Source organism: Mytilus galloprovincialis, chromosome 3 (genome assembly GCF_965363235.1).
Source record: "Mytilus galloprovincialis chromosome 3, xbMytGall1.hap1.1, whole genome shotgun sequence".
In the NCBI taxonomy this organism is placed as follows: domain Eukaryota; kingdom Metazoa; phylum Mollusca; class Bivalvia; order Mytilida; family Mytilidae; genus Mytilus; species Mytilus galloprovincialis.
The window spans coordinates 45,403,451-45,418,588 of NC_134840.1; the positions used below are offsets into that span (position 1 = coordinate 45,403,451).

Below are 15,138 nucleotides of genomic sequence, written 5' to 3' on the forward strand. Positions count from 1 at the left end.
GTTTTTTTTTAATTTTTGTGTTCATTTACATGTTTTGGAGGTTGGTATTACGGCCATTTTCACTGATCTAGTAAACATTTTTATTCAAGGGCCAGCCCAGACCCACCTCCGGATGCGAAAATTTCTCGCTGCGTCGCTGACCCCTTGTGTCTTTCGACTGTTATCTGCTCTTTTACCGGGTTGTTACGCCCCACCCACGATACTAGAGGGGCATTATGTTTTCTGGTCTGTGCCTCCGTTCGTCCGTTCGTTCGTTCGTTCGTCCGTTCGTTCGTCTGTGCGTCTGTTCGTCCCGCTTCAGGTTAAAGTTTTTGGTCAAGGTAGTTTTTGATGAAGTTGAATTCCAATCAACTTGAAACTTAGTACACTTGTTCCCCATGATATGATCTTTCTAATTTTTATGCCAAATTATAGTTTGGACCCCAATGTCATGGTCCATAGAACATAGAAAATGATAGTGCGAAGTTCAGGTTAAAGTTTTGGTTAAAGTTTTTGGTCAAGGTAGTTTTTGAGGTTAAAGTCACATCAACTTGAAACTTTGTACACATGTTGCGTATGATATGGTCTTTCTAATTTTAATTCCAAATTTAAGTTTTGACCCTAATTTCACGGTCCACTGAACATTGAAAATTATAGTGCGAGTGGGAAATCCGTGTACTATGGACACATTCTTGTTTTCTTTTTGACATATTCCCCATGTTCATTCTCAAATTTATTTTATTTTACTTTAAATGCCGACAGGGAACATATTCATGATGCTACAATTAATTATGATTTAATTCACAGGAAGTTATATCTGTTCACTGAATAACAAGCGATCAGTATGATGCAGTTTTCATTGACAACATATTTGTTTAATTTGGAGGTAGAATTTTTCGGCAGGTTGTCGGCATTTCTATAGGAACCAACTATACTCTGATTCATACTTCCAAAATACCTGTACCATTTCAGGAATATGAAAGTCCTCATCCTTTCTTTTGATGTGTTTGAGCTCTTTTATTTTGCTGTTTAAATACGTTATCGATTGGAGTTTTCCTCGAAGTTAGGAAATGTTGTTATTTAATTTTGTTCAGACAAAGACCATCATTCTCTACTTTTTTTTTAATTTAATAGCATGATGGCACACATCCAAATTCTTATTAAATCGTCTATATATAATCGTCTAATATCCGAATGTATAAACCAAAAAAAAAAAAAAAAGATTTCCCTCATTATTTTTATTCTACTTATTTAATATTAGTAATGTATGAATGTTACCTAATTTATATCTGACAGTGTCGTAATATATATCAATAGAAAACTATCTACTATTTACAAAAGAAAAGAAAATTTTCACTTTCGTTATATAAACATTTTAATCACAGGCAATCAGATAGTGTTTTAAATATATCATTGTTGAACCAATCTATATTGAAATTAAATAAAGGTAGAGGTCATGCTATTTCGTATTTACAAATGTTTTGTTAATGAATAAAACGATAAAGTATCGTGATCTTTTTTCATAATACACCTTATCGCTAATCCCGGCTGACCCGGCCGCTTGAACTTTTGACGCATACAACAATCACTTTTCCATTGTGGCGTCAGATATTTTGTTTTATGACGTCAAAATTTTACGGGAACCTGTGTGATATCCAGCAATGGCGGACAAATAGCGATAAGGTGTATTGAAATGGTTAATGAATAAAGGCAACAGTAGTATACCGCTGTTCAAAACTCATAAATCAATGGACAAAAAACAAAATCGGGGTAACAAACTAAAACTGGGGGAAACGCATTAATATTAGAGGAGAACAACGACACAACATTAAAATGTAACACACACAGCAACGGACTAAGCATTCGACAAAATCCGATGAGAATAAACAATATAATATCAAAACCTAATACATGAATTTGGGATAGAAAAGTACCGTGACACGTCTCATAGTAATGTGAATGCACACTCAAACAAAGGGACAATGGCTGTCAAATTGATGTCCATAGACTTGACTCAAATTCTCATATTTGATTTATAACGTACTAAAACGTATATCCAAATAATAAAAATGTCTAAAATAAACAATTAACAAGGCATGGTCTCGATAATGTGTATCATCGTTTCGTGTGTATCTTAGTCTAGATACCATCTAATTAACTATTGAATTGGCCTTTGAAGACTGCCGACGGTCATATAAACGATAGAAACATAAATATAGATATGAATAGATAGCAAACTCGTGCAATTTGATGTTTTAGGTCTGTTTAATTTCATATTATAGTTAAAACAGATGAACTTTGTAATGTATTGAAAATAAAAAAAATCCTATTAATCTCTTACGTGTGTATGGTTACATGCCGTCCTGTTTAAATCACTATGACGGGAAGCAATACATGTAAGTTAAACGGTTCTAAAAGGAAGTATTGATAAAATGTGTACATTGAAATTTGATAATTGTTGTTAACAAATGGTATATGATCGAAAGCGTTATCAATAATAATAAATTACTTAAATGTTCAGTTATTTACAAATTATCACATATTTTTTTACCCTCTGTAAGTCCATTATTTTAATTTTAATATTTTGTCAGTTTTCATGATATAAGATAATTAATAACACTTTCTACAAAAGAGCAACTGCTCCATTACATCAGTTTCAATTACTCGTAAACCAATGGAGTATATAATACAATAAATTACTTTGTTCTTCCACAAAAAGTTGGACTATTTTCATCGGAACTATAAATTGTACGCAAACATGACTGTCCGGAATCAAAATTCATTTGAATAATTCCTGTTAAAAGTACAACATGTGTTTCCCCATTAGTCTTCATATCTGACAGCTTAGTACACTTTACATAAAGATCTATCCAAGGTGAACACATCTATAATTTTAGTTAGTCACACTGGTATATGGATTCTGGGATTCTGGAGGATATAACTGCCTTGCTCTGACATACGGTAACCATTCATTTCCATTTCTTCCAAGTTATCGCGTATCACAATACTTTAGTTTAACCTCTAAAATACAAAAAATAAAGTCAAAGAAATGTGCTACTATCAAATTGAGTTACAAATATATATATATAAGGATGATGTTAAAAAAGAGTTGCATCAGAGTCAATTTGAAGTCGACATTTTGTGGGGTTCGTGTCATTCCATCTTTAGTTTTTTGTATTGTGTTTTGTGAAAGTCAGTTTAATTTTTTTCCTTTCTTTCATTTCTATAATTATTTTTGTTTTCTTCAAAAAGAGGGAAGAAAGATACCAGAGGAACAGTCAAACTCATAAATCTAAAATAAACTGAAAACGCCATGGCTAACAATGGAAAGAACAAACAGACAAACAATAGTACACATGACACAACATCGAAAACTAAAGAATGAACAACACGAACCCCACCAAAAACTAGGGGTGATCTCAGGTGCTCCGGAAGGGTAAGCAGATCCTGCTCCACATGTGGCACCCGTCGTGTTGCTTATGAGATAACAAATTCGGTAAATAGTCTTGTTCGGTAGGTCACATTTATGAAAAGGAAAGGGATAGTAGTTACGACGTAATGAACATGTGAAACGGTTATTCCATAACGGTCAACCAACTCGTGATGGCGTATGTAAAATTTACGAAGAGATGATTTTAACTTCACCATCTCGAACTCTTGATTTAATAGCTTCCCTGTGAGCAACAACCCTCTATCAAGAAAATCATGATAGGAAATGCAAGCACGGGGATATCGTATCAATTGAGAGATATATACACCGTATGCAGGTGCTGATGGAATGTTGTTACTTAGAAATGGAAAGTTCACAATTGGAAAGCTGAAATCATCTCTTTTGTCGTAAAGTTTTGTTTTTATTCGACCCTCATTGTCAATTTCTAAATGTTAGTCAAGATATGAGGCCGACTTAACTGTATCTGTTGTATCCTTTATCTCTAGTTCAATGGGATAGATCCGTTCGACATAGTCACCAAATTTTGAATTATTTAGTGAAAGAACATCATCTATATAGCGGAAAATGAAGTTAAAGGATATTTCTAACTTCTTATCTTTCTTCCTAAGACGTTCCTGTATGAAATCAGCCTCATAATAATAAAGAAAGAAGTCGGCAAGAAGAGGGACACAATTCGTTCCCATTGGAATGCCGATAGTCTGTTGAAAAAATCAAGAAGTCAACTAAATATTTCGTTAGTTTCTTGGTATTTGCTTACGTTTTACTATTGCATGTAACAACTATGATATGTCATAAATAGTGTTCAAACAGTCACCGTCAATCCCCCTATCCCCCCACCATTTAAAAAAGAAAGACAATTTTATAGTATGTCTCTTTCTATCTAACATCAACAATGTGACCTATTACTGTGCAATAAAGTCACGAAGACTATAGTGCGGTGACAGAAGTGTAAAAAGTCGTCTAGATCGCGAGTTTAATCTCCCCAAATAACACACGGCTAAAAATGGTCTTAACTTAAAGACAAATATGTCTTCTTTAGTTTTTGCCCTGTCGTCAGAATTTCGTACGGTCACATTTTTCTAAAAAGTCGTTTTAATGACTAGTAGTATATTGGAGAGTTTCAACCCCCCTTTTTCAAATTGAAAAAATGTGTATGTTTTCTCACATTTAATTGAAATAGTTTTTCCTGAAGCCATTTTTATATGTCAAAATATTCTATTTAGTATTTTATTTTCTTCTAATCTATAAAATTTGCGAAGTTTGGACTGTTTAAAATTGAGGTAATTTTAATTGCAAATTCAGACACAAACTTTGGTTTCTTCTTCATAGCAGTAATAAAAATTATCCCATGATATTTTAAGCATATAGTATTTCATAAAACTAATAAGTGATAAAATTTTCGGAACCAAAATATGAAAAAAACCTTAAGAAATCAATGGAAAAAGAATGGACTAAAAATTTCAACACGGAACTTAATCACTTGCCTTCCGTCACATTTTGTGTATTAGTCAATTATTTGCTCTCAACTGATAGATGGAATTACTACCTTTCTCGCTATTATATACACATATTTTCAATTAAAGTGCACATATATGCCACATACTTTGTTTGTATATGTTTATATTCTATGTTTTTTGTTACAAAACATCAAATATACTTTGTCAGAAAAGTCTTATTGTAAAATCAAAATAATTGACGGATAGTTTCAGTAAATATTCCGTGATATGTGAAGTCCGTTGCAACTTGCTCCAATAAGTCCAAAAGAAAAGAATAAAGTCGTTCAATTTTATGCGGTGCTTAATATGCAAAAAAAAAAAATCGACTGGAATTTTGAGTCAATTTAACCATATAGGGAAGTCGATTTTTGTATCTGCATCGAATAAAAGATTGGATGAGGTGAACATGTTTCATGAAAAGGCACTTGTTTCTGTCAATATGGGTTTACTACCCATACCCGTACGAAAAATCACCCGTACGGGTATGGATAGCAAACCCCATATTGACAGAAACAAGTGCCTATGATTTCATGCGATAGCTGTTAATTCGAAGAACTCCGTGCAGGCACTTTACCATCGTTCATGCTACAAAAGTTACACAAGTTAACATATTTGTGCCCCCTTTTAGAGCGAGGAAGCTTCTTATCTGATATTTAATGACGACATACAATTATCGGACTGTTGTCCCACAGTTTCGAGTATTTGTATGCGTTCTAGAATGCAGTCGTTCAACTTGAGCGCTTGTACATTTTGTTGCAACAAAACATTTTAGAAATATCAAAAAAAACTACGCAAGTTTGAATCAGATGAGCGTATGAAGAATGTTTTATCCGTGTCAGACAAAGTTAAAATTGAAATAGTTTTTCCGTCCATCTTTTAAACTTCAAGCACTCTGTCATTTTGGTTGCGTTACAAATCATTTGCTAAAAACGAGAAAAAGACCCAAAAAAATCCAAACCCGTGGAAGCAGATTTCTCAGATCACGATTCTGCTTTTACTAATTTTATTTTGGCTATTGACAACGATTTAATGGTCATTCCTCGTGACACCGTTACTTGATAAATACAGATCTACTCTAATTTAAAGTATTCTACTTTTAACATGCGGTCTAAACTTATTGATTTCTATAGAAATTCAGTTGTCAAACAACAAGTTCAAGGCAAATATAACATAATATATAGTAGCAAAATAACTATTTGAGATGCAATATCAGCTGATAGGCAATTGAAAACTGACCTCAAAATCTCAATGTCAACGGTAATAGACACACATAACGGACAGCTATTTCATTCCGCTGCAAGTATACTTAGAAAAGACATCGAAACTCTAAAGAAGAATACCCAACTTCGGATGAATTGTCTCTTCCTTCTTCAATTCTGTCAATGCCTTCGTATTTATTGCAATTCATTTTATAGTTACTCGATGAAACTGCATACAGCCAAGACTATTCTCAGGAAATGGCACCAGAGAAATTGCGTAAATGCTAAGAAATTGTTAAGTCAATCGTGTGTGTGGCCAATTTTGTTTTACTCTTTTTTTTTTATTTAGGATTGGCTTTACAAATGTACCATGAGTTTAGTTCAAAACACCTTGTTGAAACATTGAATGCCAATGGACGTTATGCTTCTTAAAGTAAAGTGCGACGCTATCTAATGTATTTCAAACCATGAAATTGAGCGAATTCAAGATAGTGTGTTCATCTCGTATAATGTTTCCTCAGCATCTTTACAGACACGCATATGGATGTCATCACACCTTCCTAAACCCCCTTTTAGATCTCTGTTAAATCTTGGATGAATTGATAGGGATGGCTTGAAGTTGGTATTTTTTTTAGGAACAAATGTCTTCGGACTTCCTACAATACCTTGTCTATACTTGTAAAGAAAAACTGAAAATAACGTGTTTGCTGTGAGCAGAACCTTTCATGTGCAGACATGTGGCCATGAGTGAAATGAGTAGAAATATTAAAACATGTCTTGTGACGGTTGATGAAAATGAAGATGATGAAGATAACGGTTGATTTGGTATAAAGCTTGTTGCACTGGTATACCCAGGTTAGGGGAGTGTTGGTGCGCCCTTAAAAAAGTTTAACCCGGCCACATTCTGTATGTGTCAGTTTCAAGTCACGAGATGGTAATGCAGTGTTTGTCGTTTGTTTCTATTTGTTTCTTATTCATTTTGTACATTAATCGGGCCGTTAGATTTTTCGTTTGTTTTACATTATTTGTTTCGGGAATTGAAGACTATGCAGTATGAATTTAATGTTTTACTCATTGTTGAAGCCCGTACGGGACCTATAATTGTAAGTTAATTTATGTCTCATTTGCAATCATATCACATCTTCTTTTTTTATATGGAATACTTTTGAAGTGTGTGGTACGTTGCAAGGAAAAAAAGGGGGGATATATAGGTACAAAACCTATAATGTAATAGATTTTAACAAGAGTAAAATACACAACAACAGATAATACTATGGAAGCAGTAATAATTGTGAAAAAAACCAAAAGCAACGAGTAGTCTTTAAAAAAAAAAGGTATCCGCAAATTCAATTTGAGGTCATATTTGACTGTAGTGTTCTATTGCTTTGGTTTCATACCTCACCCAATATGATGGTTTAAAAAATAATTTTAAAGTATTGTCCTGCATGACACTTGATGTTTACCTGAATTTGAAATTTGTCATAAGGTTAAGGTGCTCTAAACATTTTATAGGTTGAAAACTTGATTTTTGAAGTTTTGTTTATAAAACGTCGTTTTATGAATTTTTTTGATAAAAAAATCTCAATGATTAAGGTTTATGTATAATAACAAACATTACTAAAGCCAAAACAGTATCATTTGTATTTAGGTAGAGTTTAGAAATATAAAAAAATGTCAAAATTGAAACCCTCCCAAATTTTCACAGATTTTTACATATGACCTTTGACCTCAATTTTTAAAAAATGTGACCATATCAAGTCTTGACGACAGGCATATTATTATAGTACACGATTTCCTCTTTCCAATGATATATTATATAGGTGTGTGTTTGGTGGGGAGATTAAATTCAAAAAAATCTGCCTTCAGTCACCGCACTACTATGAAAGGACATTTAAACATTAAATATTTTGTTTGAAGTTTAAAATCATTAACGAACAATAGAAAATGTTTTATTTCCTTTTACCACTTTAGTACTTTAAGAAGAGAATAGACTTATTAGCTTACCGAAATATTGAATTCGTTCGGTAAAATGATATGTTCAGTACCAGTACCAGTCTGCATAATTTTATATATTACCACGCCTCCAATAAATAAAATCAGCAAAATGATTAAAATAACCAAAAGTAGCATGTACCAAACATATTTCTTTGACGTAGTTTTATCAATTGAAATATTAGAATCCAAAAGTACGACGCAATCTTTTTCTTCGTTCATAGTCACTTGTGGGGGTATTCAACTAATGTGTTCTGATCAATCAAATCCAAAATTGTCCATATGAATGGCTTCTTCTCGCTGTTTTATATGAATAATATTAGTCACTATCAATATCTCCAAAATTTTCAGCAAACCCGATGCAATATTTTTAGAACCGTTGTAAACACATAGAACCATTTTGTATAGTGCATATGCAATTTCATGTTAAATCATAGCGTCTTATCTCAATATATTAATCCGACCTTGTACGTATTAAATGACAGTCATTTTTTAAATCTATTTTATTTATTTTTTTTATTTTGAGTTATTGTTGAACAGTGAGTCATACGATTTAATGAACTCTTCGTAATGAAGAAGAAATAGAATTCACGCATGATGTTTGTTATAATTTTCCACATTTAAGGAATCCTCTCATGTAAATAATACTAACATAACGTCGTTTAGTTTCGATATGGTACCTTGTAATAAAACGTTAAATGCAAAATTGATTTACACCTTGATTTAAATACATACGACATAAACACTATAATTTTACATTAAGAAAAGAAGTAGTGTTTTAAAATAAATTGGTTGCTGTAACTTTACAAAAACACATTTTAAATGCGTTTAAAAGACACAGCCTTTTTACTCGAAGAAAAGCATTTGGTAGTCCTAGTTTAAAAGTCCTTGCTTTAAGTGAAATATGTGATGAAAGTTTCGGCCTTTTATTCAAATTATTATTTAAATTTGTCTTTTCATAATATTTTCACTTAAAAAACATTGACCGTGTTTTCCATCAGATTTGGTGTAGCTGATAAGGAATGTAATAGAGGGACCCAAGACGACACTATATTAAATTCTTATAAAATCAAACTGTTTAATATGTTTTACTTCACTGTTTTGAATCTGGATAATATAAAAATTCGTTTGTAAATTTTGTTCTTTTGAAAGAACAATTGTGTCCTTTATAAATGTACGATACAGCAGATAAATGTAAGAAATCACCATTTGGAAAACCAAATGGTATAAAACAAACTGATTGAATGCATGATTGATTGGTGTTGAACGCCACCGTTAATACGATTGTTTGTTTTTCATGGTTTTTATTGAATGAGGAAACTGGATATAAAGGTTAACTGTTTGGATATTAGTTATTAAGACTAACTGAAAGATCATTATCCAGATATGTAAAGTGCAAAATGATTAAGTCAGGAAGGACAAGAAATTGATTTCGTTTTTATAGGATTTCAAATTACATGACAATCATGCGGTTTACCGATACCTTTGATAACTGTTAACGCCATTAGGTCGATGCAACTGCTGGTGGAAGTTACGTCACCTGAGGGTATCATCAGCCAAGAAGTCAGCACTTCAGTGTGGACATGGATATCATGTATATGGTCATTTTTATAAATTTACTGTTTGCAAAAGTATGAATTATTCGAAATACTCAGGATTTCTTTATTCCAGGCATAGATTACCGGAGCCGTATTCGGCACATTTTTTTTGAATTTTGGGGCCTCGATGCTCTTCAACTTTATACTCATTTGGTTGTCTAAATATTTTGATCTGAGCGTCACTGATGAGTCTTACGTTTCAAATTGTAAGCGTGGTACCTTTGATTACTATTTACTATTATACGTACAGTGTATCGGGTTTTCGCTGACCTAAACTGTGTTCATATGTTCACTATGAGTCACATTATTCTGAAATGAAATTAAAAAAAGCATGAATAATTTTTCTTCTCGGGCAGGGGGCCTCGGTTGCCGAATGGTCTAAGTAGTTGCTACTGTGATCACTAGCCAGTCAACACTGATGTTGTGAGTTCGAACCCCACTCGTGCAGGTGCACTCGACTTCAATCTTAGTTGAATAGGATTGTCAGTTTCCTTATTGAAGGTCGGTGGTTTTCTTCGGGCACTACGGCTTCCTCTACCAATAAAAACTTGCTGCCACGAAATAGCCTAAATGCGGTGCTTAAATCCTCTCGGGCTACCCAATAATTTCTGTCTTTATCCACAGGGTGACTTAATATAACAAATGTATGTACAAATATTAAAAATTCAAGTATTTTTTTTAAAATGAAATTATTCACATAAAAAAAGGTTTACTAACGTCCTATAGTTTTGTTTTTATGCTCTCTTGAAAATATTAAAGCAGTCGCCAAATACGATAAATAAAGTTAAAATAAGGTATTTGTATACAGGATAATGGTCCATCCCACTAGTCAGCACTTCCTTTATTGACATGAATTATCATTTATATGGTCATAGTAATAATTAGCTGTTTACAGATTTTTGAATGTTTTGAAATACTAAATATTTTTTACCCAAAGAGTTGATTACCTTAGCTGTATTTAGCAAAATCTTTCGAAATGTTATATTTTCATTGCTTTTCAACTTCGTATCTTATTTTGTATTATAAGTTTTTAGATTCTAGTGTCATTTGAGAGTCTTTTGAAGATAAAACGCGCGTCTGGCGTATACAATTTTAAGGCTGGTATTTACGTTGAGTTTTCTGCTTTGTGACGCTTGGAGCACATAATCAGATCTTTAAGGAATGTTTCAATAAAAATAACGATATGGAAACCTGAAAGAAATATTTTAACTATAAAATCGTTTGATTTTTAAGATGGCCCTTGAATTTAACCAAAATCTTAACTTATGACTACCTAATACTATTAACGAATTTAAGAACCGAGAGGAGAAAAACAAAGCACATACATCGTATAATAATACTTCATATATTGTTTACGTGAATATAAAAGTTCTAACATACAATACACATGATACACATGATATAATCCGCTGATTTTACTCTCTTTTGTGAATTCGGACTAATAATACCATATTTGTTTTAATGCGTATACCGTTATGCGACAGGTCAAGAGAATTTAACATCTTATATAAAAAAATAACTTTAAAAACAAAAATCTAATCACCGATAACCATAAGTGGCTTTATGATGATTTTTAAAGGTTAAAAGTATCGTTTCCAAAGTTTGTCTTCGTTTGATGAACGTTGTTATTTTCCGACAATACTTGAAAACTTAATCATACCTGGGTGTTACTGTGTGGAGGATCTATTTCAATATCGTTCACACTTAATAATATCTTGTGAATCAGTAGCGCAAACAGAACTAAAAACACCACTAATATCAAAATTAAGATCAAACATGACTTTCTGCCAAATAAATTTCTTGCAATAGTTATTGAAGTATTCCTTTGTAAACGCTTTATATAGGCGGGAGATTCTATATCCAGAGCAATATCCTTTTGTGATTTACTATGATCACTTCCATGAAAACGTAGATTTTGATTTTTTATAGATGGTGTTTCAAACGGTTGTTCTTGTACACTTTCTTTGATTAGTTCTTCTAAAATAGGATCATTTGGAAGCACATTCACATTTGATGACCACTGCCTTCTCATGATTATATCATTGTATTATACATGTATTATCAATAAGTGTTGAACTAAATATGCAGATAACATATTGGTGTAAAATCAGGTTAAATAAATACCTGTTTATCTAATATTTTCATTTGCATAATAATTTGATAAAAATGACATTGTCACTTTACGAGAGAATAAAAAACGCAAACAAAATATATCACTACCCAAGTAGTCAGCACTTCTGCATTGACATGAATTATCAATGCAATGGTCATAATTATAAATTAAGTGTTTACGAAACTTTTAATTTTTGAAATACTAAGGCTTTTCTACCTCAGCAATAGATCACCTGAGCCGAATTTGGAAAAAAACCTTTAGGAAGGTTTGCTTAATGCTCTTCAACTTCATACTTTATTTGGCCTTTTTAAATTTTGTTGATTCGTACGTCACTAATGAGTCATTGGTAAACGAAACGCGCGTCTGACGCAAATACAATTTTCATTATTTGTATCATTGATGAGTTTATTAACAACCACTGGGTCGATGCCACTGCTGATGGAGTTTTAAATCCCCGAGGGTATCACAAGCCCAGAAGTCAACACTTCTGTGTTGACATGAGTTATTATTGATATGGTCATAATTATAAATTAACTGTTTACAAAACTTTGAATTTTTGTAATAATAAGGCTTTTCTTCCTCAAAAATAGATTACCCCAGCCGAATTTGGCAAAACGTTCAGGAATATTTGGTCATCAATGCTCTTCAACTTCGTACTTTATGTGGCTGTTTTAATTTTTGTTGATTCGAACGTCACTAATGAGTCACTGGTAAACGAAACGCAAATACAAATTTCCATTATTTGTATCTATGATGAGTTTATTATGAAGTATATATACTGAATACTTTGTAATTGAAAAAGGAAAACAAACCCTTTTGCAGTCCAAAGCGTTTTTCTGGAATTATCTTGACCAAGGACACTAAAAAGGCCGAATATTTTAACGCCATGGATTAAATCTAAGCAGATTCTTTGATATCTTATTCTGTAAATTGATAAATGAAATCACAAAATGTTTGTTTCATGAAAATGTATTACCATCAGTACAAACAATAGTTTTGGTTGAGTCCCAGAGGGCACAGTACTTCCAAGATTACTAGCATATTGATTAAAATAGACAGGTTATAACCTGTATTTTGTTTTCTTTGTCCTAGATTGCAACTATGTTTTTTCACAAGGGCCCCAATTGGGCCCTTAGATTTTGACCCGATTTCCCAAGATTTAACTAATAAATTGTTGTGATATTAGAAATACTTGTGTACCAAGTCAGGAATATGACAGTTGGTATCCATTCGTTTGCTGTTTTTAAGTTTTTGATTTTGACATTTGATTAGGGACTTTCCGTTTTGAATTTTCCTCGAAGTTCAGTTTTTTTGTGATTTTTCTTTTTAGTATTTTAATCTTCTTTTAGGCACTTCAAATTATAAATAACGTTAAAGTATTAATTGTGTTGTAACTAAAGGCAACAGTAGTATACCGCTGTTCAAAACTCATAAATCCATGGACAAAAAAAACAAAATCGGGATAACAAACTAAAACCGAGGGAAACGCATTAAATATAAGAGGAGAACAACGACATAACACTAAAATGTAACACACATAGACAAAAATCCCAGTAACGTCAGTTTTAGTTTATTTTTTTGATTTTATTTGTTTACCATCAATTACTTCAGTTGCCATTTCTAACCCTGAAAATGTTGTTAAGGGACTCAACATTAACCATGTCATGAACATTTTGGATCGTATTCTGCTGCCAGTTTTTTTTTTTTTTTTTTAAACTTTCTAAAAATTTTAAACCGTCGAATTTCGACAAAATCTCTAAAATGTTTTGACATAAGAACCTATAATGCTACATAATGAAGAAATTTGTTTTACCCATATATAAAGGATTTAAAATTATATCTCTTTCTGGGATTGTTTTTTTTTTTTTTTTAAATATTTTATGATTTAGTTAAAATTGAAGGTCGTATTTTGCTAAAAGTGAACCGTGTCATTTGACATTTGTTGCTTTTTCCTATCAATAAAACGAACGTTTGTTTTCATTAAAGAGTACTAACCTTTGATTTGATGTGGCCTTCATGAACATGGCTATCAGTTTTAATGGTATAAAGTACATATACAAAGAGTATTAACAGGATCACACATATCATCGATGGGAAAATTACATATTTAATAATCCATTGTTTGTTTGACTGAACACTTTCTCTCTCTATCTTTTCGGTGCCTTTTGTTAGTAATAAATCACTTCCTGTTGGACTATGATCAGGAGTTGAATCGTCTTCAACCAGCTTATTCAATTGATCTGCACTATCTCTATGAGTTTCAAAAAACTCATCCTCGTGTAGTGGTTCCGGTTTCGAATCATCTGCTGGAATGTTGATTTTTACATTTGAACTATCTGTAATAGATCTCCGTCTCATATTCTAAAGAATGGTTTCTTCTACAATGTTATTTGATATCGTGTTCTGTAAAATGTAAATCGGACTGAAATGATTCCGCTGTGCATATATTTGTTAAGTATATTTAAAAAAGACCGTGACAATATTTTCACTTCTTCATGTGTAGCCAACGAATCTGATCTAATTTTCAAAATGCATATCACATGCACGCAAAGACAAGTATTTGTAAGAATGTTTACCTGGTTAATCTATTGAAAGATACACTCATATCTTCCTTTTTATACTTTTTTAGGTATTTAAATAGGAACACTTACACAACTGACCTAGATTATTTTCGTTACTAAACACCATGCTTCATGTGTGCATATATTTATGAGTTTAAAACCATAGTTTTATATTTCAACAAATATTATGGGACTAAAAAGCCAGTGCACAAAATTTATTCTTACACGGTAAAAAGGATTTGATGAAATAACACTATCTTTATCTAAGCAAGCAATCGCAGATCCATTATTTGAGTCCCATATCATTTCTCTTATTATATGGTTTTGCTTACTTTGATTTTATGCATCTTTGTTATGTCAATTTTTTATCGTCAGTCGGAATGCCATGCATTCACGCGATGTACAAAAGCTAGTGGATATTTTATCAAATTTCATGAAACAGTAAAGGCGAACTGCAGGAAGAAGAGTCATTTCAATCTTTTCTTTACACAAGTCGATCTCGAGTTAAGGGACTCAACCATCAGATTAAATGCATTTTTTCACATTATGCGCCAAATCGTTTACTTGAAATGATCGAATTAAAATATAATATGGTGTTTTGATTAGCAAAACAATAGTTCCTTTTGGACCTTGGTAATTTTTCTGGTTTGTCGTAGCATAAAAACTTATTTCATATGTCATGTTTAACAATTTTTTAGAATGATGCAAGCGTCTTAACTGATGTTCGGTTTGATCTTTTTATTGTATAA

At 32.2% G+C, this 15,138-nt stretch overlaps 1 long non-coding RNA gene across 1 annotated transcript; it reads right to left on the reverse strand.

Annotated features, from left to right (window-relative positions):
* Positions 1-1,202: 1,202 nt before the first annotated feature.
* LOC143068091 (uncharacterized) lies at positions 1,203-14,381 on the reverse strand. Its single transcript, XR_012976112.1, has 3 exons — positions 13,824-14,381; positions 9,964-10,024; positions 1,203-3,000 (listed from the first exon to the last, which is right to left on the reverse strand). It is a non-coding gene; the product is annotated as an uncharacterized LOC143068091 (long non-coding RNA).
* Positions 14,382-15,138: the final 757 nt, after the last annotated feature.